This window comes from Oncorhynchus gorbuscha, linkage group LG19 (assembly GCF_021184085.1).
Source record: "Oncorhynchus gorbuscha isolate QuinsamMale2020 ecotype Even-year linkage group LG19, OgorEven_v1.0, whole genome shotgun sequence".
NCBI classification, from domain to species: Eukaryota; Metazoa; Chordata; class Actinopteri; order Salmoniformes; family Salmonidae; genus Oncorhynchus; species Oncorhynchus gorbuscha.
Genome location: NC_060191.1, coordinates 19,448,212 through 19,474,887, shown reverse-complemented (window position 1 = coordinate 19,474,887; position 26,676 = coordinate 19,448,212). Strand labels below are relative to the sequence as shown.

Here is a 26,676-nt window from a genome sequence, read left to right as displayed (position 1 = left end):
ATGGCTAGCCCCAAGTTGTTTATATATATATTTTTTTATTGTGCATATTGATATTTGCCTTATGACTCCTTCATGCTTTGTTAACTGCGAACTTTCTTTACCCAACTGTGGAACAGACTGTTTGTTCCGACTCTCAGGACTCTGACTCTCTATTGCTTACACAGACTATCAGATTATTACCAATCCCACAAGGTTTGACTCCAAACACCCAGAAAAGGCTTCTCTTCATGTTATCCTCGCAAATAATCCTGATAGGTTTCAGTCTGGTGTGTTCTGTAATGACCTTAGTGATCACTGTTTTACAGCCTGCGTTCATAATGGCTGCTCAGTGAAACAACCTGTCCTGATTTGTCATAGACACTTTGCTAAAAAAAAAGTAATAATAATAATGAGGAAGCGTTCCTTCATGAATTAGCCTCTGTAAAATGTTATAGAATCTGTTTGATCCCCTCTGTCGGAGATGCTTGATATTTTCAGTGGTATTGTTAACAAACATGCCCACATAATGAAAATGAGCATTAAAAACAGGTTCAGCTCCTGGTTTGACCGTGATATTTCAGAGTTACTCCATCTCAAGAATTGCATTTGGCGAAAGGCTCGGCACACACATACTCAGGCTGACTGGCTCTCTTTCAGGCAAATGAGAAATAAGTGCACTCTGGCTATACGGAAGGCCAAAGTTAGTTACTTTAAGGAGCAGTTCTCTCTCTGTGGGTCTAACCCAAAAATGATTAAAGACCTGGAGAATAAAACATCCCCCTCACAGCTGCCCATGTCCCTTAATGTTGATGATGTGGTTGTTACTGACAAGAAGCACATGGCTGACCTCTTTGATTACCACTTCATTAAGTCAGGATTCCTATTTGACTCAGCCATGCCTCCTTGCCTGTCCAACATTTCCTCATCTCCCACCCCTTCTAATGCAACTTTCCCCGATGCTTCTTCTATTTTTTTTCTCCTGCCCCGCTACAAAGTTTCTCCCTGCAGGTAGTCACTGAGTCCGAGGTGCTAGAGGAGCCCCTGAAACTTGACCCCAAAAAACATCTGGGTCAGATGGTACAGACCCTTTCTTCTTTAAGGTTGCTTCCCCTATCATCACAAAGGCTTTCTCCAACCTTTTAACCTCGCTCTTCTTTCTGGGGAGGTTCCAATTGCTTGGAAGGCAGCCACGGTTCATCCTATATTTAAAGGGGGAGATCAAGCTGATCCTAACTGTTATAGGCATATTTATATTTTGCCCTGTTTATCAAAAGTGTTGGAAAAACTTGTAAATAATCAACTGACTGGCTTTCTTGATGTCTATAGTATTCTCTCTGGTATGCAATCTGGTTTCCGCTCAGGTTATGGATGTGTCACTGCAACCTTAAAGGTCCTCAATGATGTCACCATTCTAAGCTATGTTGTGCTGCTTTTTTTGTTGACTTGGACAAAGCTTTTGATACGGTAGACCATTCCATTCTTGTGGGACAGCTAAGGAATATTGGTGTCTCTTTTGGCCTGGTTTGCTAACTACCTCTCTCAAAGAGTGCAGTGTTTGAAGTCAGAAAATCTGCTGTCTCAGCCACAGCCTTTCACCAAGGGAGTACCCCCAAGGCTCAACCCTAGGCCCCACGCTCTTCTCAATTTACATCAACAAGATAGCTCAGGCAGTAGGAAGCTCTATCATCCATTTATTTGCAGATGATAGACTTATACTCAGCTGGCCCCTCCCTGGATTTTGTGTTAAATGCTCTCCAACAAAGCTTTCTTAGTGTCCAAGAAGCTTTCTCTACCCTTAACCTTGTTCTGAATACCACCAAAACAAAGGTCATGTGGTTTGGTAAGAAGAGTGTCCCTCTCCCCACAGGTGTGACCTCTGATGGTTTAGAGCTTGAGGTAGTCACCTGATACAAGTACTTTGGAGTATGGCTAGATGGTACACTGTCCTTCTGTCAGCACATATCAAAGCTGCAGGCTAAAGTTAAATCTAGACTTCGTTCCTCCTTCACCCCAGCTGCCAAACTAATCCTGATCCAGATGACCATCCTACCCATGCTGGATTACGGAGAATTAATTTATACATCAGCAGTTAAGGGTGCTCTCGAGCGACTAGATGTTCTTTACCATTCTGCCATCAGATTTGCCACCAATGCTACTTATAGGACACATCACTGTGCTCTATACTCCTCTGTAAACTGGTAATCTCTGTATACCCGTCGCAAGAACCACTGGTTGATGCTTATTTATAAAACCCTCTTAGGCCTCACTCCCCCTTATCTGAGATAAACTCAGCAAAAAAGGAAACATCCTCTCACTGTCAACTACGTTTATTTTCAGCAAACTCTCGGTGCTAGGGGGCAGTATTTTCATTTTTGGAAGAAAAAAAACGTTCCCGTTTTAAACGGGATATTTTGTAAGGACAAGATGCTAGAATATGCATATAATTGACAGCTTTCCATAGAAAACACTCTAACGTTTCCAAAACTGTAAAGATATTGTCTGTGAGTATAACAGAACTGATGTTGCAGGCGAAAGCCTGGCTATCTACGTGGGAGTCTCGTGAGTGAAAACATCCGAAGTTCATCAAAGGTACATTTATTTACTTTGATTGCTTTTCTGATTTCCGTGACACGGTTGCCTGCTGCTAGCAGGGCATAATGCTATGCTAGGCTATCGATAAATTTACACATGCTTGTCTAGCGTTGGCTGTAATGCATATTTTGAAAATCTGAGATGACAGGGTGATTAACAAAAGGCTAAGCTGTGTCTCAATATATATCATTTGTGATTTTCATGAATAGGAACATTTTCTAGGAAGATTTATGTCCGTTGCGTTATGCTAATTAGTTTGGGAGTCACTAGAGGTTAAGGGCTTCTAAGTGAGCATTTCACGGTAAGGTCTACACTTGTTGTAGTCGGCGCATGTGACAGTTTGATTTGATTTACTGATTTGATTTACTGTTTTATTTACATGTTTTTAAGTTCTGATACCAAATCATGCATTCAGATTCTTGCATTCTTGCACACTTTTTTGAAGGTTGTACTGATTATGATGAGCTAATTGCCAGCTATGTGTGACACCATGTTTGTTGACATCATACAATGCATTCTGGTTGTCATGTAAACGTCTGTCAGAATAAAGATGTTATAACAAAATGAGGTGAAGGGATAGTTCACTCGTCTTTTGCGTAAACTTCCGTAAGGGAATAAGTGGACACACACACTTCAACATGCATACTGAATACAGACCCAACTCATCTTGCCACCTCTTATCCTTGGTTGACGTGAAAAAACAAACATGAGGACGTGTACAAACTACCCATTGTCAGATTACTTTGGACTTTTAGAAAGTGTTTTTTAACTCAATTATTTTGATCACTGGTGAGCTCATCAGTGTTGTGAGAAATGTAAACCTCTCTGGTACCGTCCCACCTCGAAAACAGCAAGTGAAATTTTAGGGTGCAAAATTCAAAACTACAGAAATCCCATAATTAAAATTCCTCAAACATACAAGTATTATACAGCTTTTAGAGATAAACTTCTTGTAAATCCAACCACAGTGTCCGATTTCAAAAAGGCTTTACGGCAAAAGCACACCACACGATAATGTTAGGTCAGCGCCTAGTCACAGAAAACCATACAGCCATTTTCTAGCCAAGGAGAGGGCTCACAAAAGTCAGAAATAGCAATTAAATTAATCACTAACCTTTGATCAACATCAGTTGGCACTCACAGGACTTAATTTTACACAATAATTGTGTGTTTTGTAATAATGTCCCTCTTTATGTCCAACAACCTCAGTTGAAATTGGCGCGTTATGTACAGTAATCATTGTCTCAAACAAACATCTGGTGAAATTTCAGAGAATTACAGAAATACTCATAAACATTGATGAAAAATACAAGTTTTATACATAGGATTTAAGATAAATGCCTTAATCCAGCCGCTGTGTCAGATTTCAAAAAGGCTTTACGGCAAAAGCACACCACACGATTATGTTAGGTCAGCGCCTAGCCACAGACAACCATACAGCCATTTTCCAACCAAGGAGAGGTGTCACTAAAGTCAAAAATAGCGTTAAAATTAATCACTTACCTTTGCTGACCTTCATCTGGTGGCACTCCCAGGTCTCCATATTAGACAATAAATGTTTGTTTTGTTCGATAATGTCCCTCTTTATGTCCAAAAACCTCAGTTTTGTTGGCGCGTTTAGTTCAGTAATCCAAAGGCACAATGCGCGCTCTCTACATCCAGACGAAAAGTCAAAGTACAATAAAAGTTCCTAGAAACATGTCAAACGATGTTTAAAATAAATCCTCAGGTTGTTTTTGACAAATAATCAAATTTCAACTGGACAAAACCTCCGTCAATAGAAAAGGAGAAACAAGAAAGACGTGCTCCCAATCAGGCGCTGGACTCATGTCTGGAAATTTCCACTGTCCACTCATTGAAAGTGCTGTATCTCTCTCATTTTTCAGAGTAAAAGCCTGAAACAATGCCTAAAGACTGGCCACATGTAGAAGAAGCCATAGAGACCGTGAACTGGGTCATAAGTCTTTGTATGGTGGATAGGCTTTTAATGGAAAAACGGCCTTTAAAAATAATAGTACTTCCTGGATGGATTTTCCTCAAGTTTTCATCTGCCATGTCAGTTCTGTTATACTCCTATATATACTCAGACATTATTTTAACAGTTTTGGAAACTTTAGGTTTTCTATCCAAATCTACTAATTATATGCGTATCCTAGCTTCTGGGCCTGAGTAGCAGGCAGTTTAATTTGGGCACGCTTTCTCATCCAAAATTCTGCTGCCCCCTACCCTAGTGAAGTTAAATAGTAATTGCTATTAACTAAATCATATTGTGGTTTGTCAGGCGAGAGTTCGCTAAATATAACCACTTGTGTTAGGTCACTCTTTCCTCATCGCTAGGACTAATGTAGCCCACATTTTTATGGTTTGGATGAGAATGTGTTATGTTGCCACTACTTCTGTGAAGGTCTGAACATGGCATCCCAAAATAAACTGCTACATTGAGGACATAACATTGTAAAGACTGTTTGTGCAAAATGTTTCTGTGAAGAAAGTGTGGCCAGCTCAAACGCTGACAGTTGCATCAATCGTAACTGGACGTTCTAAAGAAGTGTTCTAATCACACCGGTTTGAGTGTACGCTGCGGAGATCACTGTAGAATGATCATACCTGTGTGTTGTATGTATCAAAGGGTTATAACTGGAACTTTGAAAAGCACACAAGATACAGTAAAAAAATGTAAGATTGGACTGTGCCTGTTTTCTATAGGTTCCCAGAGGTCAGTGGGATGAAACACACCCTTTCTCTCTTGTGTCATTTTCTTTCTCTCCTGGTGTGTTCCTCTCCTCTTTTTTTAAATGGTAATGCTGCGGGAACATGTTGGAGCACCCTGGCCGAGAGTTGACTCTATTCCTAAAAGCTTTCCTTTGTGGGCGCTCACGCAGGGTTTCCAAGGCATCGGCCGCCATTTGCCAAGAATCTGGTCTCTGCTAAATCATTCGAGAGATGGCTCCAGCTTTTCACCACAACACCCAGGGTCTATGATTATTGTTATTGCGGTAATGAAGTGAAGGCTGAATGAAAAACATGTGCACGGTGTTGTCCTCTCTGTCTCACCCCCATTTAGGAGAATCCAGATAAGCAATGAGTCTTATTCAGCTGATGCCTATGCAGCTTTCTGCTGGTATTGCCTTGACTAATGCCCAAACCATGACGAATGAAGCTGATGCAATTTTCTGTGGAGTAATATAAACCGCTTGAATCGTTGGGTGACTCTTCCTTGAGTGTTGCGGATGGACTTTGCCAATAACCAACCATTTTGAGCTCTATCAAGTCTGGTCCCCTGAGGTAATTGGGTGGTGGCTTAAAATTTGCACACAAACAAAAAAACAGATTGGAGGGAATAACTAATTTGCATGTAAATACACTCACATGTCTTATACACCCACACACCATCTAAAAAATCCTAAGAGAAGCGAAGAATAATTCCAGCATTACAAGAAAACAATCACAGACTAATGTAGAGGGAGGACAGCTTTTGAGGCCTGTTCTATTTGTGATTCATGCCCATTGAGTGTTTCATTCTCTATTAAACACACACACACACACACACACACACACACACACACACACACACACACACACACACACACACACACACACACACACACACACACACACACACACACACACACACACACACACACACACACACACACACACACACAGACAGATGAGGCAATGGCCATTGGCGCTGTTGGCGAGAGTACAGTTGAAACTGCTGGCTGTCTGGACCATGCACTGTCAGTGACCCTAATTGATACCCTGTAGACTTTTTCTTCAGATAACACTGGTCTGAATTCCCAGACCTTTCCAGGCCTCAGATCTTGGGAAAAATGCTTTGAGTAAACATTTCACCCTGTGGTTGTTTTCACTGGGTGATGATGAGTGAGTGTGTGTGCCGGAATCCTGCTGGTGGTGCGTGCGTCAATTGATTGCCCTGTGTGGACTTCGTGTCTACGCATGCGTGTATGTGTGTATGCCGTCTTGGATTCTACCAAATATCTTGAGTAACAAGCAAATGCAATGCGTTTAAAGACCAGGCCCTGAAATATTCCTCCACTCCATGAACTGTTTAAAAGGCAGCCAAACACTTCAAAAGATATCCACTTCGCATGTCAGCCCCAGGTTGGCAGCTCTCTGAAATGATCTCCTCTTGTTCTAACCCTCTCATTAACCTCTTAAAAACCTCTTCAGCACGAGAGCCTTGCGTGTATCACTAATTTCAGCCATTTTTCAATAATTCATGCGAAGGGTTAAGCAGCACTACTGCCGAATATTAATTTCTATGTATTTATTTTCCATTTGGGCAGTCCATGGGGACGCAGGCTGGTTTGTCATGGAAGGGGCTCTACGTGACGGCTGATTTGTGCCACATATGCTGTTAAACCTCTCCCTGCTCTCCCATGGCGACGCGGCTCCTGCGACGGTGTGTCACCACTACTGTATTTAAACAGTACTCCCCTGCGGGCTTCCCGCACGGCACCATGCCTGAGCTTCCCTCCCTCCATCTCTCTCTCTTTTTTTATATTCAGCAGTCATTACGGGTGCATAAATAAGTAATGCAGGATCAATCAGAAAGAACTTGGCCTGGAGGGAAGCTCAGGGACTGTATAATGGAGTTCTTTGAATAAGGGACCTTTGTTTTTTCTTTTCTGGCCTCATCAGAAAAGGTCCCCGCTTGTCCCACAATGGATCGGGCTCTTAATTGAACGCCTCCTAATGCAAATTGGTCATAATTTATGGATGGTTTGTGAAGGGACTGACAGAAATCCTTTTCTACTGTAAATTGCGCTCGCAGTCTGACTCCAGAATTCAAGAGGCTGTGTTTATCTGACTCATTCACAGCTGCCCGTTCCCAGCCTCTAAAGTGCTAATTGACTTTTCATTGGTGTGCGCTGTAATTGAGTTTTAATCACCGTTTTACATTATGTTTTGATAATCAAAGCAGCCATGTCAGCCAAGAGAAGGGGCTCTTCACCACGCTGTCATTCACAGAATTTGATGCTTAAAGCACATTGACGTTTGATTGCATGTTCAACATTAGCGCCTGGTTCTTGAGCCAAAACACCTGCAGACACTGTTTTTACAGGACCAGCGGAAATAATAGGATCCAGCTGAATCCACCAAGAGCTGATTGATATTTATCTGAGATGGGGATAACTTTGTAACAGTCATTGGTTCTTGCACATGGCTCTTATACCAGTGTGGGCTAGGCAATGAAAGCTTCATATAAGCCAATTCGATTCAAAATTCGAACAAGTTAAATTGCAACCACCAAGGGAAGGGAACAACCATCAACAACAACAAAAATGTGTGGACTCTCCGATACAGAAGAACATTGTCCTACATATAGAGTGGTTTTCAGCGCCTGTGGGATACGTTTGGATAGAGCGAAAGACGAGACCAACTTGTAGAGTCAAAAGATTCTGCCTCTGAACAGTCAACTGGCATGTAGATGCATGTGTGCCTGGCTAGAATGGAAAATGGGTCCAATCCCTTGACATTTCCCAGCTTTGAAACCTGAACTCTACAGTCTCTTCTCAGATTATACTGCAAGCACCACAGGAGGCACGGATTAGGATGCATGAGCCTCTCTCTCTGTCTCTCTCCTTCTCTCCCCCTCTCTTGTTCTCTCCCTTTCTCCCTCCCTGTTGGCTGAAAGATTGAGTGACGTTTAGCAAGTCAGCAGCCATTGGGAAGCTTTCGGGGTGGGCCCTCTCTTTTTAGCATGTCCATGACACTCTCCAAACAAATTGTAACACTGAGATGAAACACGAGCTGGCAGCCTGTGTGTAACCCATTCAACTCCTCAGAGCTTCCACACTTTTTTCCCTTCCTTATGAAACTCATTCCCTGTCTTTTCATATTCTCCCTGTGACATTTAGTTTAGAATATTAAAACATTGTTTTCAGTGTGTGGGAATTGCTGCACTCCCTCTGTTGAGAGGGTTGGGAACATACTCCTGAGTCATTGCTTTGACAGGCTTCAAAGTTTGTAAAAAAAAAAAAAAAAAATTTTAAAAGGTTGTCCCCACCCGAGCCATCATGACAGCTAAATTGCCCCAAATCATTGCTATGAGTCAGTCAGTCTTTTCACCTCTGCTAAGGAATGTTCCATTTTTCAATCTTTTTGGTGCCTGTTTGATTAATTTGGTGGGAATTTAGAGAGAGGCAATTATTATTTCAAGTAATTTTTTTGCATTGCTTAATTATTTAAAGAGCACCCCAAGCCACTCTTTTGATACTGTATCACTAGACATTACTCAGGAAAAGTAGAGCTATTTCAAAGCAATGTCAAGGACAGAACCAGGAAATGAACGCAAATAGCCTACATATCCATGGACTGTGTGGTATTTTGTCATGTATCCTCTGTGACATTGCGAGTTTGGCTAGTTCATTCGCTGCATGTCAGCCCTTCGTGTTCCCCATCCATTAACGATGCTCCCTTTATCTTTGCCTCTGCCCTTCTGACAGTATGAAACCAGCCCGGTAACGAGGCCTGCCATTTAAAAAAGGCTGCTGCCGGCTGCATTCTTCAAGTGTCGCCTCTCATTACAAACCACTCTGATATTTGTTTCTTCTCTCCTCCTACCTTCTTCCATGGTCTGTTTTAAGCACGGTCTGGTCTGCAGGACACCTTATCAGAACCTCCACTTTTAAGTTCAATGCAACAGGACATGTTTTGGTAAGGAGAGAATATTGTACATCAGAAAGGGAAGGACTTATAAAAGTGCTACTGCTGTCCATTCTTACATTCTTTCCCCTTTTCCCCACTTTTTTGGGGGGGCTAGATCTTTCTTTTTTCCACACAATTGCACAGATTGTAATCTCATTCTGGTAAAAAGTCTAACTTGAAATGAAGCCATACATCAGAGTAAACAGCGGAACGGAGAGGGAGAAAGGGAGCGCTGAAAGAGCGAGGCGGAGGGAAAGGCGGGGATGGGGAGCATGAATTGCCGAGGGAAAGGTAAATAAACACTGACATCAATCAGTTCACAGAAGTCAAATCTAACTCACCGCCATCCCTGTTTTCCTCACAAGGATGTGACATTTAAGAGAGCGATGTCCTGTTTCTTTAAGGCCTAATTAAACATTCCACGCTGTACCAAGAGACTGAGGCACCTAGCCTGCAAGTCCTTCCCCTGTAGTTGTCCATTTCCCCTAAAAAAAGCATTCGGGCAACTTCCTGAAAGTACTAACCTCAACTGGCATTCCCTGAATGGCATTAGAAGGGCGATTCTGGTGCCCTCTAGCTGTTTGTGTGTGAAGACCCTTAGCGTGTTTGGCAGTGCCCTCCCGTGTACCCCATTGTGGTCAGTCTATTTTCCAGCAGCGTCAAGCAGTAGTAACTATGGTGACTGTGCTCTGAACAGCTAGAGGTTTCAGAGCCCCCAGGGAGTACCACTGAGCGATCTGAATCTGGGCGCCTAGCAGCGCTTGTTACCTTGCAAGGATGTTTTTAAAGGGTTATAGAGATGTAAGAAAAAGCATCTACTGACGTCAATAGAAAATACATTTTCATCTCATATTTGCAAGTCTGGACAAAGAACACTGTCTGCATATTTGCTAGTCCAGAACACTGTCTGCACTGACAAAAGTGCACAATCCAGGGAAAATTAGCAGTGTGGTAACACGTTAATCCTTCTGTGCTATGCTAATTGTCTGCCTGTGTTGTCAGAAGTGAGAGTGTATACATATCTAACCTGCTCACTTCCCAAGCGACACAATAATTATACATACAATGAGATCACCAATAGGTTAAACAAAATGAACATTTCAGATGCTCTACTCTTTCCCAACTGTCCTTATATCCCTTAGGCATGAATTTTGCAATAACACAGGAGGGATATGGGAAGCTTTAGCCTGAGAGGTCACTCACGCAGGGTTTGAATTCTGTGCCCGCAACAAAGCCATATTCCCTGTCCTCAGGGTTTGATTCAAAATGCTCTGCTTGGGTTATATGGGACACATAGGCGCCCTCCCTGTGACTGCATGTGCTGTTTTCTGCCTCGACTAGCACCTGTCTGCTTATCAGTGGGGCAGGCAGGTATTGAGCTTCTGCAGATGACAGAATTGCCGGGTTCCATCTCTGAGCCTTAAACAAAAGAATGAGACTGGTAGGGAGGTTGAAAAGATGGATGTCACACAGAGGCTGAAAGTAGGACAGCTCTCAGAAGGACAGCGGAGTGACAACGCCAGGGCAGCGATGATACCAAATGCCAGACGGTTCTTTCTTAATTCGTGGTGAATACTGACCTGAGCGCACCTGCACAGACATGTTTATTCATCGGTCTCCTGCGCTCTGGGGTGTTGCGTCTGCCATGTTTTTTTTTTGTTTTGATAAAGAATTAGTAGAAGTGTTTCTGATGTGGTGCACCTTGAGTAAAAATCTCATCCCTCAAGTTCAGCTGTGCATCCACTTCTAATACAACCTTTTCTCTTGATGGGGCGGCAGGGTAGCCTAGTGGTTAGTGTTGGACTAGTAACTGACAAGGTACAAATCTGTCGTTCTGCCCCTGGACAGGCAGTTAACCCACTGTGGATCAGTTGTTTTCCTAGGTCGTCATTGAAAATAAGAATTTGTTCTTAACTGACTTGCCTAGTTAAATAAAGGTCAAATTAAAAAAAATGTGCAGATCCTGAAATCATTGTTTTCATATCTAGAACTGTGGATGAACTCCTATATATAGCGTTTCTGTCTGCTCAGGTCTCTGGACAGTCTCTAGTGATCAATTCCTCAGCCCATCTGTTGGCCAAGCTTACTCACAGGGCAGCGCAGTTGGGAGACGGACCCTCACGGCAGGAGTCTTCATTAAACCAATCCCTCCCTCCACCTCATCCTCCCACACTCCCCGGGCCTGGCCAAAGTTAATGAGAAGATGCGATCCCCTTGAAACCCTCCCCCTCATCCCCAGCCCCTTATCACCGCCACTGCTTTTCTCTCTTGACTGCTTGACTCATGGCTGTAAAGGTAGTGGCTGGTTAGCCACCTCCCAGCCTTCTTTAGTTTCACCTCGTTCCTGCTGTTTACTCTGAAGGAGTGGTAAGGAGTGGTAACTGGCTGCAGGGGGTTGTATGGGGAGAGAACGGTGTGGATCAGTTGTTTTCACCTAGAGAAATGGATTTGCAGTGATGGATTTCATCAGTTGAGCCCTAGAGGACGCTGCCTGTAGCTGAATCATAGCTTTAAACAAATTACGTGGGCATAGCGGAGCCGTTGTGCTCCGTGCCCAAACTCAAGACCTGGCTCGTCGAGTGCACTGCCAGGGCATGCATGCCAATTACCCCTGCTGACTTGCCAAGAACAATGAAAGAGAGCGAGAAAAAAATAGAGGTATTTTCTCACTTGCTGAGACAAACACATTTCTAAAGCACCATTTCTATTCACTACATGAGTCAAAAGAAACAGTCACGCAATGTAATGACATTTCAAATGACCATGTTTTTTAATGGTAGGTTATAGACTGCACCCATAGGCTTTGTTTCTTTCACATGTGGCTTGGCCTAACTGCATAAGGCTGGCAGTGTATGGTCTGTGTTATCCGGCACTCCCCCCCCCATTGAAGTGAAAATGGTTTAGGGTAGGGGTTACAGTTAGGATTTAGGGTAAAGGACATCCCAAATATCCAAGATGGCACTGACCAGCAGTTTACCCTCAGAGTTGGAGATGAGACTTTCCTCTTTTGTGGCTGGTAGGGTTTTCCTTACCTCACCCTGGATAGCAGGATTCACTGTAGTGTGTGATCACACCATATTACCCTCTATCTGCCGGTGAGTATTTGGATCAGGATGCCATTGTGGCAGTCTATTTGGGGAAGGTGACATTTCTGTGTATAGTGTGGCGGTGGTTAAAAGTGGCAGAGTTATTGGCCGATTTTGGGGGGAATGTTCCTTACAGTCTGGGTGGTACTAAGGGATGAATAGGTCTCTATTACAATGACCCCTCATCACAACCCCTGGGCGGTGTAGGCCTGTCTTCATATAGATTGTAGGGACTGCCATAGGAATACATAGAGAGCACAGGATCTGAGTAATCATTTGTTGTTTGTATTGTCTCATCTTTTACTGGACCCAGAAAAATGCATACACTCCGTTTTAAGGGAGGTTGAGTGGCAGTACATAACAAGGGTAAACTCCTTTTGATAGCCCCGCCAACCCCTCCCCAACCCGAGCAGGGAGGTTGAGTGGCAGTACATAACAAGGGTAAACTCCTTTTGATAGCCCCGCCAACCCCTCCCCAACCCGAGCAGGGAGGTTGAGTGGCAGTACATAACAAGGGTAAACTCCTTTTGATAGCCCCGCCAACCCCTCCCCAACCCGAGCAGGGAGGTTGAGTGGCAGTACATAACAAGGGTAAACTCCTTTTGATAGCCCCGCCAACCCCTCCCCAACCCGAGCAGGGAGGTTGAGTGGCAGTACATAACAAGGGTAAACTCCTTTTGATAGCCCCGCCAACCCCTCCCCAACCCGAGCAGGGAGGTTGAGTGGCAGTACATAACAAGGGTAAACTCCTTTTGATAGCCCCGCCAACCCCTCCCAAACCCGAGCAGGGAGGTTGAGGCAGGGCTGCACGACCCGAGCCCTTGCTTTTGGGTCTGGCGTGAATTAAGACGAATGGAGCCATCCGACTGTCAGATGATGAATTGCAGTCTGCGGGAGAGCCTCTCCTTTATGTAAAAGAGGTGCTCGCAGACATGACACTTTCATCAATCAGACGGGGCCCACTGTAATTTCATTACAATGGCAGAAAGAGGAGCCAGTGTGCCGATGCAGCAGACAGACTCCTTGACAGACCACTGTTTCCCTTTTGCTGTTTAGGGACTTAACCCTCTCTGGGACTACGGGCTGTGACTTATGGATGAGACTTTCAGTTTATTTGGAGGCAAAAGCTATTCGTCCCACTATCTCAGTAAGGTTATACATTGTTGCAAAGTTAAAATGTCCACCCACAATTCAGTTGTATTGCTTCTACAGCAGTATCTCAGTCTCAATTAAAGTGACACTTGGGTCTCACATTCACACCTTCCACAAAGCCCAGTACAGCTCCCTGACAGTGGCCCCCCATGCTTAGTCAACCCTTCACAGGCTCCGGAGATGAGTTTGGCACAGAGCGCTGCCCCAAATGGAATTCCTGTGCGTTCCGGATGCGTTACATTGGGACTATATTGAAATGGCAGCAGAGGAGGTGGAACGAGCCGTGAGTGAACAGCGGAACAAGGCTAGTGTAATCTCCAGGTGAGGGAGCACAAAATGTAGAGCGAGAGAGAAGGAGAGTGTGATTCCTCCCACCTAGTTTTCTCTCCCTCTACTACGCTTTCCAATTTCCTCTTTTTATACTGTTTCTCTCTCTCTCTCTCCATACGTGGGGTTATTCAATCGCGGCGGCGCTCACAGCTGGGGATGCGGCGGCGCTCACAGCTGGGGATGCGGAGCACTCCAGCTGTTTTGGCAGATAAGCCCCTGCCTGCCCGCCTGGCTTCCTGCCGCTCGTCAGTCGAACGGGACTCGCACTGTCACCGTTATTCATGCGGGACGGGCAGGTATCCACTGCGATGGGGCCCCCGTCGCCAACCATCGCCTAATCCCCTGTCCCAGAGAGAGATGGCGAGAGTCCAAATCAACAGAACAGCTCCTTCTGCTACACAGATAGTGACGGTAATGGAAATAATGAACTGAAAATAGAAAACCCTTGTCCACATGGCTGAACATCCTATGCATCACAGCGATGGTATGTTCGACGTAGCTTATGTTGCTAAGATGGTCTTTAAACAATAGGAGAGAACCTTCTGAATGATAATAATGCAGTCATTTATTTGGACTTGCTCGTACAAGTGTTGCTGTAAACTGTCAAACCAAAAGCTTGTTGCCGAAAAGCCTGTTGCCAAAACTTTTCCAAAAGTTTGGCGCTGAGAAAGGGTGATGCTGAAACGCTGTAGTTCTATAATTTTCACATTCTGTTCTATTGTTTATTTTTTTTCCTTGTATGTTTTTATAAAGATTCAGTATCCCATAGACCAGAAAGTGGCATGCAATTTCACACTGTCATAATATGGAATGTTGACATTCACCCCATAAATGAATGATGTGTGTTCCTATGGCAATCACAGGGACATATGAGGACTCAAACAGTGTGCGCTGCGTTCAGACATTGTCTCTCAGACCCCCTTGTGTATGGAGCCTTTCAGCTCCATTTATTACAGTTAATTGATTTGTTATTCCACTAATTATTGCGATATATCTCATTGTCACCCATGATGATTTTATCAACTCTGAAAGGAGTGACAGCTGACAGTACTGAGACGTACAGTCCCATAGGCGCTCGCAGCCCAACGTCCCTGACGTACCCTGATGTGAATGGAGAATCGGGGTTAGCAGCTCCATCCAACTGGAAGGTGGCGAGTTTACAGCCGAGGGCAGAGGCCTTAGATTATATTTCTGTATCTGGAGCAGGGAACTGATTGCCTGATGAAAGCCCATGCAAAAGGTCAATAAACAGCGGCCCAGTTATCGTGTGGCAGATTGGAAAGGAAATAGTTTTGCTGTGCTGGGAGGTGTGGTCTGTGTGTGCAGCCTTGTGCCTGGATCTTTCCGCTGTGGGTTTCTCTTGGCAGCGAGTCTTCCAGCTGACCTGTCCGTGTTAGTCAGTCTGTGGGACTGTGAAATGGCCCACCACGGGGCACACACGGGGCCCCACAACCTCTAGCTTTCTCCTGTTATTTTGTCTTTAGCTTGCTCCCTCTCTTGCACTCTTGTTTCTCTGTCCCCCTTTCTCTTCACGGGAGGTTTAGTGTTTCCTGTTGGGATCCCGTTTGCCTGGCTTGAATACGAATCAGTCGAAAGAGAGACACACATTTTTCGTAAAGCGCTGGGAGCACGCCAAGAATCGGAACAGGCTATCTCAACAGACCATCTTGCGTTCAGTTTTTTTGGGCTGTGTCTGCTGTTGAAGTATCAGGTACGGGGTGAGTTTGCCAAGTCGCTTTACTCTTTGTATGTGGGTTAGTTTGTGTTAGAGGAGTACAGTCCTGCTGCAGATATGTTCCTCCATGTGCAATACATCCACCTTTCGTGTACAGTATTCTATGTCTATGCCCGTGTGTTTGTATGTATGATCATTATGAGTGGGTGTGTGTTTGTGCAGTGCTGGCCAGCGGGACTGCAGTATTTTTCCTCTGGTGGAGCGATGGAAAGAGGCTGGTCCTTCTGGCACTCACATCTGTGGGGCCGACATTGGCAGCCCCAAACCCTGAGGACCATTAGCAGACCAGAGTAGTCCTGTAGAGGGCCTGCCTGGCGGCCCGTGTCCCACTGGTTTCCATGAGTCTCCTTCCAAAACACTGGCTCGTGCCAGGCCACGACATGTCAGTGTGTATGGGCGCCCTTTCCCCCTGGCCCTCACTGCATCCATTCATCCAAACAGCATGTTGACCTACGGTAGTGCGGTCATTAATGTGCACCCTCCAATGGTTCAAGGGTCAGGTTTTTTTGTATTTTCTGGAACATTTCATGAGTAATGGTTTATAGTAACTCAGTGGCTGTCAAAAATGAATGTATTATCTAGTAAAAAAATAATGTAATCTATGTTTTGCTCAGCTATTGAAACATGAGGCATCTCCATATCCAGGGCTGGGGAATTGTACTTTTTGTGAAATGTTAGAATTACATTGGAAACATGCTCCTTTTACAACTGGATGTGTAACAATTTGTGTTGATTTGATTTTGAGTAGGAATTTCACTGCTCAGCAAGTCCTCTCCTTTCTTTTAACTGTTTCTCTACTGGGTGAGAGGTTCGCTTGCCTGCGTTAATTAACCAAGCTCGGTAAAGAGACATTTTGTTTTTCTGAATGTCAGCATGTGTTTTCTCTTTGTTTGAGCAGCTGCTTTTGTTGAGGGAAAAATCTCTGTTTTTTTGTTCAAATATATATGAGTCCGTTATGGGGAGAGAAGCATGAGCTAATTCTAACCTGCTGCCAGAACTGCAAGTCTGTCTGATATAGTAACTGTTAAATTAGCAGTACATTAAGCACCAATGGATGTTTGAAGGGATGCAGAGTACGAAGTAGCCTAATAAGCTTTTGGGACTGTAGATGAAGTTACACACATCCTTTGGTTTAGTAGAACGTCCCTTTCTAAAAGTATTTTAAAAGACAAATAGGTTGAGTAAATACTGAGAAAGTCCATACTAGTTATTCCTGTTTGACCTTTTTTAATGTCATGTTTTATTCACAAGTTGAAGGCAGTTAGAAGTAAGAATCACTTAAGCAATGAATATACAAAAAGCTAGTCTGAAAAATGCTCTGTCATGCATATGAAATGCTTAAGAGAAGCGGAGTTAGAAAGTAGAGCGTTAACCTGAGGTATGAGGACGTGTTGTGTTACCTAGAGGTTGAAAATGCTGAAAAGCTCAACCTGTAAATGTTTATCTGAACCGTAATACCAACACATCACACACTTTTCATTCTACATACATTTAAAGACATTTCTTTAGTTATGGCAGACTGCCTACATCACGAGGAAACAACTTTTCAGTTTGTCTGAATGTGAGGTTTTGTTTTGGAGTGAGGTTGACGCCATGTTGTTACAGAGTGCTCCCCCACAGGAAATGTCATAGTATGCTGTGTCTTCTCAAGTCATGTAGTAGAGGGATGAACCTAAGAGGGCTTGAAGCAAAACCAGAAAGTCGACCACTTCTAGCCAGAACCAACCACCATAATTACAAGCAAATTCTCTCTTCCGTTTGATGTATGACTTTATGGAAGTTGGTTGGATACCGCCCTATAGCGATAATTGTGCGGTGAGCTTACTGGTGTAAACTGGCTGTAGTGAGTCACCCAATTGGGGACGAGGTCATTTTTGTTGCTCATGGTGAGTTCGTTCCACCCAATATAAAGGGCTGTTAAATCCTCCGATATAAAACACCCCATCTATTGTCATTGTTATTACCAGGTTGCTGGCTTTGAGATCGGAGGCAAAGCGGGACCTTTTCCTTGAGGAACATTTTACATGTTCCCCTTATAATCATCACCTGCGTGGAAGTAATCAAATCAAATGTTATTTGTCACATGCACCGAATACAACAAGACCTTTCAGTGAAATGTTTACTTTCAAGTCCTTAAATAACAATGCTTTAAGAAGTTTTAAGACAAACAAGTGTTAAGTAAACAATTTAAAATAAAAGAAACAAATAATTAAAGAGCAGCAGTAAAATTACAATAGCGAGGCTGTACACGGGGGGGGGGGGGGTGCCGGTACAGAGTTGATGTGCGGGGGAACAGGTTAGTCGAGGTAATATGTACATGTAGGTAGAGTTAAAGTGACTATGCATTGATAATAAACAGAGTAGCAGCAGTGTAAAAGAAGGGTCTGGGTAGCCCTTTGATTAGCTGTTCAGGAGTCTTATGGCTTTGGGGGTAGAAGCTGTTAAGAAGCCAATCCACACGTGTAGTTATGCAGCCAGGGTGCTGCTCCATTCCAGCATGCTCCATTCCTGGTTTCCAGTCAGAGATTTAGGGATTTCAGACAATATGAAATCTCATCTGCCTCCTGGACCCCCATGATTACCAAAGAGCCTGGTGGGGAGGGAATGGCCAAAAGAACACGGACTTTAGAGCACGGTGGTAGAAAGGACAGCGTTGACAAGGCAACTAGAGCTCATTATTTCTCCATCTATGCAGGGGCACGGCGCTCTGTTGATGGGCACCAAAGGAGAGGATGGAAGGATGGATGAGGTTACGCCCACGTCTAAAGGGCATCCAGGATCTGACACGACTGGACTGTAATCCAGGATTACCTGTCCGATTCTGTCGTCTGTGTCAATGATCCACGTCAGCAGAGATAACGACACCGGCCAAGACTTTGACTCACTGTGTGAGTGTTTGTCTCTGTGTTGTTGCAGAGCCATAACACAATCAGCACAGCAGCGGTAGTTGGTTGTGAGTGGTCCAGCCTGCACAGTGCCCAGGTTTCCACAGTGGGTCTGGGAGGATGTGTGGTATTGACACAGGTGAGGGGGCTGCTGTCTGGATGTCTGCTGGCAGAGAGACTGGAGGTGTCTGGTTCTGAAGCACGGCAGGGTGTGATAAAGATCTACACTGAAGCTCTGTGTGTGAGAAAGGTCCTCTGAGACTTGTCTCTTGTGGTTCAGAACCACAGGTCACATTTACAGTGGAATGGATTACAAGAAAACCCCAAGAACAGGCCTGACTCTTGTCTTTGTATTTTCCATTTCTCCAACGGTATTGCTACAGAATAACTGCTATTTAAATATCATGTCTTCAGTAATGTCTTTCCACAGTAAGGCTCGGTTTGGAGGTTATGTTCCTCCTGCAATGTTTACAGAGGGCCACTTAACGTGTACACACGGATTGGGGGGAAGAAGGGTATTTGGGAGTTCTCTCCTTTTGGAATTTGCATTATTTTGGTTGAGAGTACTGAGGCAGGCAGCGAAAGCTGAATTTTTCATTTGATTGGTACATGCATCGCTCAGTGAGTTTAAACAGTCGACGGCTTTCATTCTAAAATTAGACACAGTCTAATAGATGTCTCTACCAAAGTTTGTTCAACTCAAAATGTCACTTTGTCAGCTTGAGTGACGTGTACTCAGTGAGGGGATGGTAAATGTACAGTAAGCTTCATTTGCCCCAATGAGTAATGGATCTAGTGTCTTGACAAAGATTCTACAGTAAAGTAGTCTACGGTAAAGTATTTCTGCAAACTTTAAAGAGAAAGCTTTCGTAGATCGAAAGAGCACAGAATAGCTGTGAATTTGTTACCAAAATCATTGTCTCCTCTTCAAAATGTTAATGCTTTTATAATAGGCCTGCTGGTCCTGCAGGTTCGATAAGCTAGACCTGTGGGATGGGATGGCTTATAATTGCCTGTTCATTTAGTTTTATTACGTCCCTGGGCCAATGTTCTCTCTCCATTTTGGATGTGCTATGTTGTAATTTCTCTGTGTGACTGTGCTATAATTATCGAGAGAGCCTAAGATGGCAATCTTAGACCTTACATTTTTTACGGTTTGTCAGAATCCATGTTTACGTTGACATTTTCCAGTCAAATGTTGTCAAAATTACTAAAAGGAAACGAATGCATGCATGGACCCACGTAGGCGGGCAGGCAGCCAGGCAAAAACCAACCATACTGTGTGCATTTCTGCACATACAAACACGCACGCATGCACTGAAATGTGCTTCTTAACTACAGCCATCACGCTAGCATTCATGACCCTCCCCTCTCAGTCCGCATGTCATACATTTTACACGGCATGTATAGCTTCTGTGTGTGTTTGTTAACGTTTTCGTGTGTGTGTACAGGAAGTATGCTTTTCCAATGGAGGATAGTTGGAGGAAAGGGAGGGAGAAGACGGGGTCTCCCCCGTCTAATGTGGTCTTTAATAAAGACACGGGTTGGAAGTGTCCGTGTGTTGCAGCATGCAGTCTCCCAGGGTGATTTATGACTGTGCTGCGAGGCTATTAGATTATGGGCTCCAGCTCTGCTCTGTGTGGGTGATAAGAACAGCCTACCGCCATGGGAAAGCTCCCTGTTCACGTGCCTCATTTCAGGGGGACATTGCTGTTTTTGTCACAGGGTGCAAAAAAGGAAATTCTATCAAGGAAATGATATCTAAGCACATTGCCTGTGTTGTGGGTGTATCAGAGTTCCAATTTAATGTTTTATCCGTTAAAGGTTTGGGGAGTCTCGCTTAGAAAGGGGATGTAGTAATGAATGATCATCAGCAGCACTCAAACAAAGTATTTAAACATCAGTCTCATTTTCACCTCTTGGGTTGCTGGCTCCAATAAGTGGACCATTATTAAAATGACTTAATGCACTTACATGCAATTCTGTCTAATTTTGACAAACCATTCTTACCTTAGAAGCAGAACAACAACCAAATCTGCAACTCTGCAGTTTCTCCATTTCACCGTGGGCCTGAGAATGGGATGTGGGGGGGGGGAGAGGGGTTAGCTCCAGAGGACAGAGCGCTGGGTTCAGAGTTTGCGCTGCAGCACGCCGCGGCTGAAAGGCCAGTTGTCAACGGCCGGTGAAAGAAAACAATGGGGCATCGGCTGGAGCGCCTGGGGGAAAGGATGAGTCAGGGTCGCTTTCAATTAGCGCAGTGGGCCATCTCTGCAGCTAGCCACAGGGCCCGGGAGGAGGTGGCGGTAGAGGCTGAGGAGCGGAGTGGGTGGAGGGGATGGGGAGCAGGTGCAGCACAGCGCGTGAGACAGAAAGACACAGAGTGAGAAAGAGAGGCGTGCTTGTCCCCGACTTCACAAGGAAGAACATGTTTGTATGCCTGGAACGAAAGTGTGTGTGTGTGTGCGCTTCGAGAGTGAAATTAAGAGATTAATGTTTAGATGGGCTTACTGTTTGAAACCATGATGGAATCCTGACAACACCTTGTTGGGAAGAAAGCGGAATGACATCTCATACTGTCAAAAATCCTGATAAGGGATTAGGATCTTCAAATGATTCATAAGACCGGGGGATCAGACAAAGGACCTCCTCTATAAATCCCATTACAGTAGTGTAGCACTCTGACATTCTATACTGGGGAAAGGATGATGCAGTCCGGCTGTACTGTATTCAGGAATAATGAGTTGCCTTTGTAAATTGTATTTTCCCTTCAAAATAACCTGATTAGTTTGGAAGTAGGACATTACGGTGTGTTGTTTCACACACTGTACACACACTTCTGAGGTTTCTATGCCCCAGCTGGCAGGATATGACTTGCCATGCTTTAATGTGGACGTGTGCGCACACACACAGACACAATGGTATGTGTCAGATCCATGCATAAGTGGATTTGTTTCTATTGTGGGTGTTGGCGTGTTGTAATAAGTTTAGTCATACCAGCCAAAATATACAGTATACACACACTAGTTATTCCAACCATGATCTATGCCTGACCACCAGTTACCAAGGGCAACACATATAAGCACAGCATTAGACACATTAATATGCACATACATGCAAACACTGCACCGCAGGGCTCTCCAGAGGGTGGTACGGTCAGCCCAACGCATCATCGGGGGAAACTCTGCCTCCCCTCCAGGACATCTGCAGCAACCGGTGTCACAGGAAGCCCAAGAAGATCATCAAGATCCTTAGCCGCCCAAACCTCGCCCTGTTCACCCAGCTACCGTCTAGAAGGCGGGGACAGTACAGGTGCATCAAAGCTGGGACCAAGAGACTGACAGAAGCTGTTTATCTTCAGGTCTCCAGGTGGTGACTGTTAAACAGTCACCACTAGCTGGCCTCCACCCACTACCTTGCCCTAAACCTTTTAGTCATGGCTCATCCTATACACCACATTTTCTATTCACATACTGTCCATACTAGAGGTCGACCGATTATGATTGTTCAACGCCGATTTATTGGAGGACCAAAAAGGCCGATAACGATTAAAAGGACAATTTTTATTTATTTATTTGTAATTATGACAATTACAACAATACTGAATGAACACTTATTTTAACTTAATATAATGCATCAATAAAATCAATTTAGTCTCAAATAAATAATGAAACATGTTCAATTTGGTGTAAATAATGCAAAAACAAAGTGTTGGAGAAGAAAGTAAAAATGCAATATGTGCTATGTAAGAACTAACGTTTCAGTTCCTTAATCAGAACATGAGAACATATGAAAGCTGGTGGTTCCTTTTAACATGAGTCTTCAATATTCCCAGGTAAGAAGTTGTAGTTATTATAGGAATTATAGGACTATTTCCCTCTATACCATTTATACCAGTTTGAATGAATGTTTACGCGCCTGCTTCTGCCTACCACCGCTCAGTCAGATACTTAGATACTTGTATGCTCAGTCAGATTATATGCAATGCAGGACACGCTATATAATATCTCGTAATATCATCAACCATGTGTAGATAACTAGTGATTATGATTGATTGTTTTTTATAAGATAAGTTTAATGCTAGCTAGCAACTTACCTTGGCTTACTGCATTCGCGTAACAGGCAGTCTCCTTGTGGAGAGCAACGAGAGAGAGGCGTTGGACTAGTTAACTGTAAGGTTGCAAGAGTCACGAGGCTTACTATATAAAGCAGGTAGACAGGCATTGAGGCATTCAGTGACTGTTCGATTGAACTGTAGAATGGGCCAAACTAGTGACCTAAGCGACGTTGAGCATGGTATGGTTGTCGGTGCCAGGTGTGCCGGTTTCAGTATCTCAGAAATGGACGGCGCCCTGGGATCTTCACGCACGACAGTGTCTAGGGTTTACCGAGAATGGTGCGACAAACAAAAAGCATCCAGTTAGCAGCAATCCTGTGGGCAACAACAGCTCGTTGATGAGAGGTCGCAGGAGAATGGCAAGAATGGTGCAAGCTAACAGTGTAGAATGGCATCTCGGGACGCATCAACTCATCGGTCCTTGTCACTGATGGGCTATTGCAGCAGATGACTACACTGAGTTCCACTCTTATCAGCTAAACACAAGAAGCGGCTCCAGTTGGCACTCAATCACCAACACTGGACAATTGAGGAGTGGAAAAACATCGCTTGGTCCGACGAATCCCTGTTCCTGTTGCGTTTTGCTGATGACAGAGTCAGGATTTGGCGTAAGCAGTCCATGGCCCCATCCTTCCTGGTGTCAACTGTACAGGTTGTTTGCTGTGTTGTAATGGCGGAGAAGGTTTTCCTGGCACATGTTTGGTCCCTTGATACCAATTCAGCAATGTGCTCATGCCCCGAAGAATTCAGGATGTTTTGGAGGCAATAGGGGGTCTAACCCGGTACTAGATGAGTGTACTTAATATCTGTCCACTGAGTATGTATGTGTGTGTGTGTAAATATATATCGTACTCTCACACGCACACTCACACTCACACACGGAATCTGGTCCGGAAGCTGCAATTCTATCCATATTGCCATGGGGTTTCATGATGTGTTTTAAATACTGTATTCTCGACATAGTTCGTTTTAACATGTCTACTACTGTACATTGTTTTGTAGTTACTGTTTATACACAGGATATGTATTTAGATACTGAATTCGTGACATAGCTTGCTCTAATATATCCACTGCTGTACATATCATTCTTAGTATATATTGTGTAAATTCATCGGGTATACACAGAGTATAGTAAACATTAAGAACACCTTCCTAATATTGAGTTGCACCCCCCCCCCCCCTTTGCTCCCAGAACATCCTCAATTCATCATGAACTCTACAAGGTGTCGAAAGCATTCCCCATGTTGACTCCAATGCTTCCCACAGTTGTGTCAAGTTGGCTGGATGTCCTTTGGGTGGTGGACCATTCTTGATACACACAAACTATTGTGTTTGGAAAAACCCAATAATGTTGCAGTTCTTGACACAAACTGGTGCACCTGGGACCTACTATCATGCCCCATACAAAGGCACTTAAATATTTTGTCTTGCCCATTCACCCTTGAAGGCACACATACACAATCCATTTCTCAATTGTCTTCTCAATTGTCTTAAGGCTTGAAAATCCTTCTTTAACCTGTATCCTTCCCTTCATCTACACTGGTTTGAAGTGGATTTAACAAGTGACATCAATAAGGGATCATAGTGTTCACCTGGTCAGTCTGTCATGGAAAGAGCAGGTGATCTTAATGTTTTGTACACCCAAGTGTATCTACATATAGATTACATTTGAAATACTGTTACAGTGCTGATTGAGTTGTTAGCCATGGCTGTGATAAAGTTAATAAACCTCATCTCAAAACGAGGGTTAGAAGCTTACAGAATGGTTATTTTTTCTTAAATATATGTTTTTCTCCCTTTTTCTCCCCAATTTCGTGGTATCCAATTGGTTGTTAGTCTGGTCTCATCGCTGCATCTCCGGTACGGACTCGGGAAAGGCAATGGTCGAGAGCCGTGCGTTCTCCGAAACACAACCCAACCAAGCCGCACTGCTTCTTGACACAATTCCCACTTAACCTGGAAGCCAGCCGCACCAATGTGTCAGAGGAAACACCTGGCGACTGTGTCAGCGTGCACTGTGCCCGGCCCGCCACAGTAGTCACTAGTTAGCGATGGGACAAGGACATCCCTGTCGGCCAAACCCTCTGCTAACCCGGATGATGCTGGGCCAATTGTGCGCTGCCCCATGGGTCTCCCGGTCGCGGCCGGCTGCGCCAGAGCCTGGACTCGAACCCAGAATCTCTAGTCGCACAGCTAGCACTGCGATGCTGTGCCTTAGACCACCGCACCTTTCGGGAGGCAGATTACAGAATGTTTCTGATGAATAACACTTTCATTACACACATTGTACCAAATCTACATCTGTCATATCAAAGTGTGTAGCCAGATGTTGATGGCTAAGAAGATACCTCAATGAAATAGGAGGAGGAAATAACTAGCAAATGAAAGTAACGATATCATCAGGGTGGGTGATTTGGTGTACAGGGTGTTGAGTTAATTTCTTTCAGCAGACACACACTGTGCAATAATGGAAAACGCCTCTATTGAGAAGCCGCTTGATCAATTCCTCGTTTCTGTCAAGTGCATGTTGCACAAATGTTACGGTATCTCAAATGACATACACTCTCAACCCTGGCGTCAACCAAAGAAACTGAACAGGCAACAACAGTCTACCCAACCCCCTCACAGTTTACGCTACCCATTTCAGCATTCGGTATCCCTATCTCTGAATGCCAGCATGCCAAAAGCACTCCCCTCTCAGTTTCCAGCTAGGCCTCTATTACATTCTCCTCCCCTAAAAGACTGCAATTAATCCAATTAGTAATCAATCAGCCGTCCGGGCCCCATGTCTCCCCCAAGCTAATGGAGGATATGACAGCCGGGCCCTGCATTATTAATACCTCCATTTCAGGGGCCCAGAGGTGCCAGGGGCCATTGATCACCTCTACAGCAGAGCAAACCACCACACTGTGCTATGCCTGCTGGGAGATATCTGGAGGGAAGAATGATCTGAGAGATGGAGGGAGGGTGTGGAGGAGGGAGAGAGGGTTTGCAAAGTCTTAAGGAGGACACTGAATGGGTTTTTTGGAAGGCGGGAGGAATTGCACATAAATGCTAAGAGGTGAAGGTTGGAAGTGATAAAAAAAAGAGAATAGGAGGTGAGAGGTGAGGAGCCTGCAAGGGAAGAAGGAGGGATTTGAGGGCAGAGATGAACTGCGTACAGGGGGAGGGTAGTGCCTTTTTTCCCCCTGGTTTGCATTTGCCCTTTTGCAGGTTTTACTATTTTTTTAAATCATTTCTTCCATCCTAGTTAAATTTTCTCATCTGCTTGAATGTACCTCTCCTATATCAAGGTGTTTTGGTACTTCCCACGCTGTCTATCCTGCCCTCTATCCACCATTCATAGTGACAATAGTGGTAGGTGGATCGTTTGTCCAGTTCTGCAATATGCAAACTAGCAATCATACTACACTTAAAATCATTCAAAGCTGCACCAATTTTCAATATAATTGTAAAGAACAGTGAAGACATGAGACACGCAGCTCCCTTATTGATCTTGTTTAAGAACAATACAATTATCCCACCTAGACTAGCCTACAACACCACCTTACAATGCATAATTGCATTATTGTTTTCAAGTGAGTACAAAATTCTACTCTAGGCTGTAAACTGCCGTGCAAATGTCATTTGAATAATGCCCTGTGATTTTGAATATTTCATTCCATTTGGATCAGGGGTCTAATGAACAGTTTATAAGGTATAGAAAGGCACAGTAGCAAGCAGGTCTGGCTGTAATAAGTTCTGATACTGAGATGCGCTGTCTGTTGTGGATCATCATTCTCTCAAGTCGTCCTATAATAATGTGGCCACATGCTCCCAGCTGGCCCAGTTATTCAGGAAAGCTTAGCGCGTGCTCTGCCTCCTCTCCGATAGTCCTTACGCACGTAGAACCAATAAAGCGTCAATATATCCTAAATATTTGTCATTGAACTTTTAAAAATGTATTTACTTTAGGAAAACTGCCCTAATATTGGAAACAAACATCCCACTGGGCAAAAATGGGTAGAATCAACGTTGTTTCCACTAGGGATGGGCATGAGTTCGTCAAAGCTCAATCTTTAACCAGAGATCACTTTTTTTTTCAAATGCTGTAAAACTATTTGGTGGAATGTGCTTTGTGGCTGCCCA

At 44.1% G+C, this 26,676-nt stretch overlaps 1 protein-coding gene across 8 annotated transcripts in view; it reads left to right on the top strand.

Moving 5' to 3' along the window:
• LOC124005112 (semaphorin-6D-like) overlaps nt 1-26,676 on the top strand; it is a 178,763-nt gene that overhangs the window by 52,514 nt on the left and 99,573 nt on the right. Inside the window, exon 1 of one of the 8 annotated variants that reach the window (XM_046314059.1) lies at nt 14,082-14,225. The exons of 4 other annotated variants lie outside the window; for them this stretch is intronic. The gene's annotated coding sequence lies outside the window, so the exon portion shown is untranslated. Of the gene's footprint in view, nt 1-14,081; nt 14,299-15,146; nt 15,533-26,676 lie in introns of those variants that run through there. 3 more of the 8 variants (XM_046314055.1, XM_046314057.1, XM_046314054.1) reach the window with 3 other exon arrangements.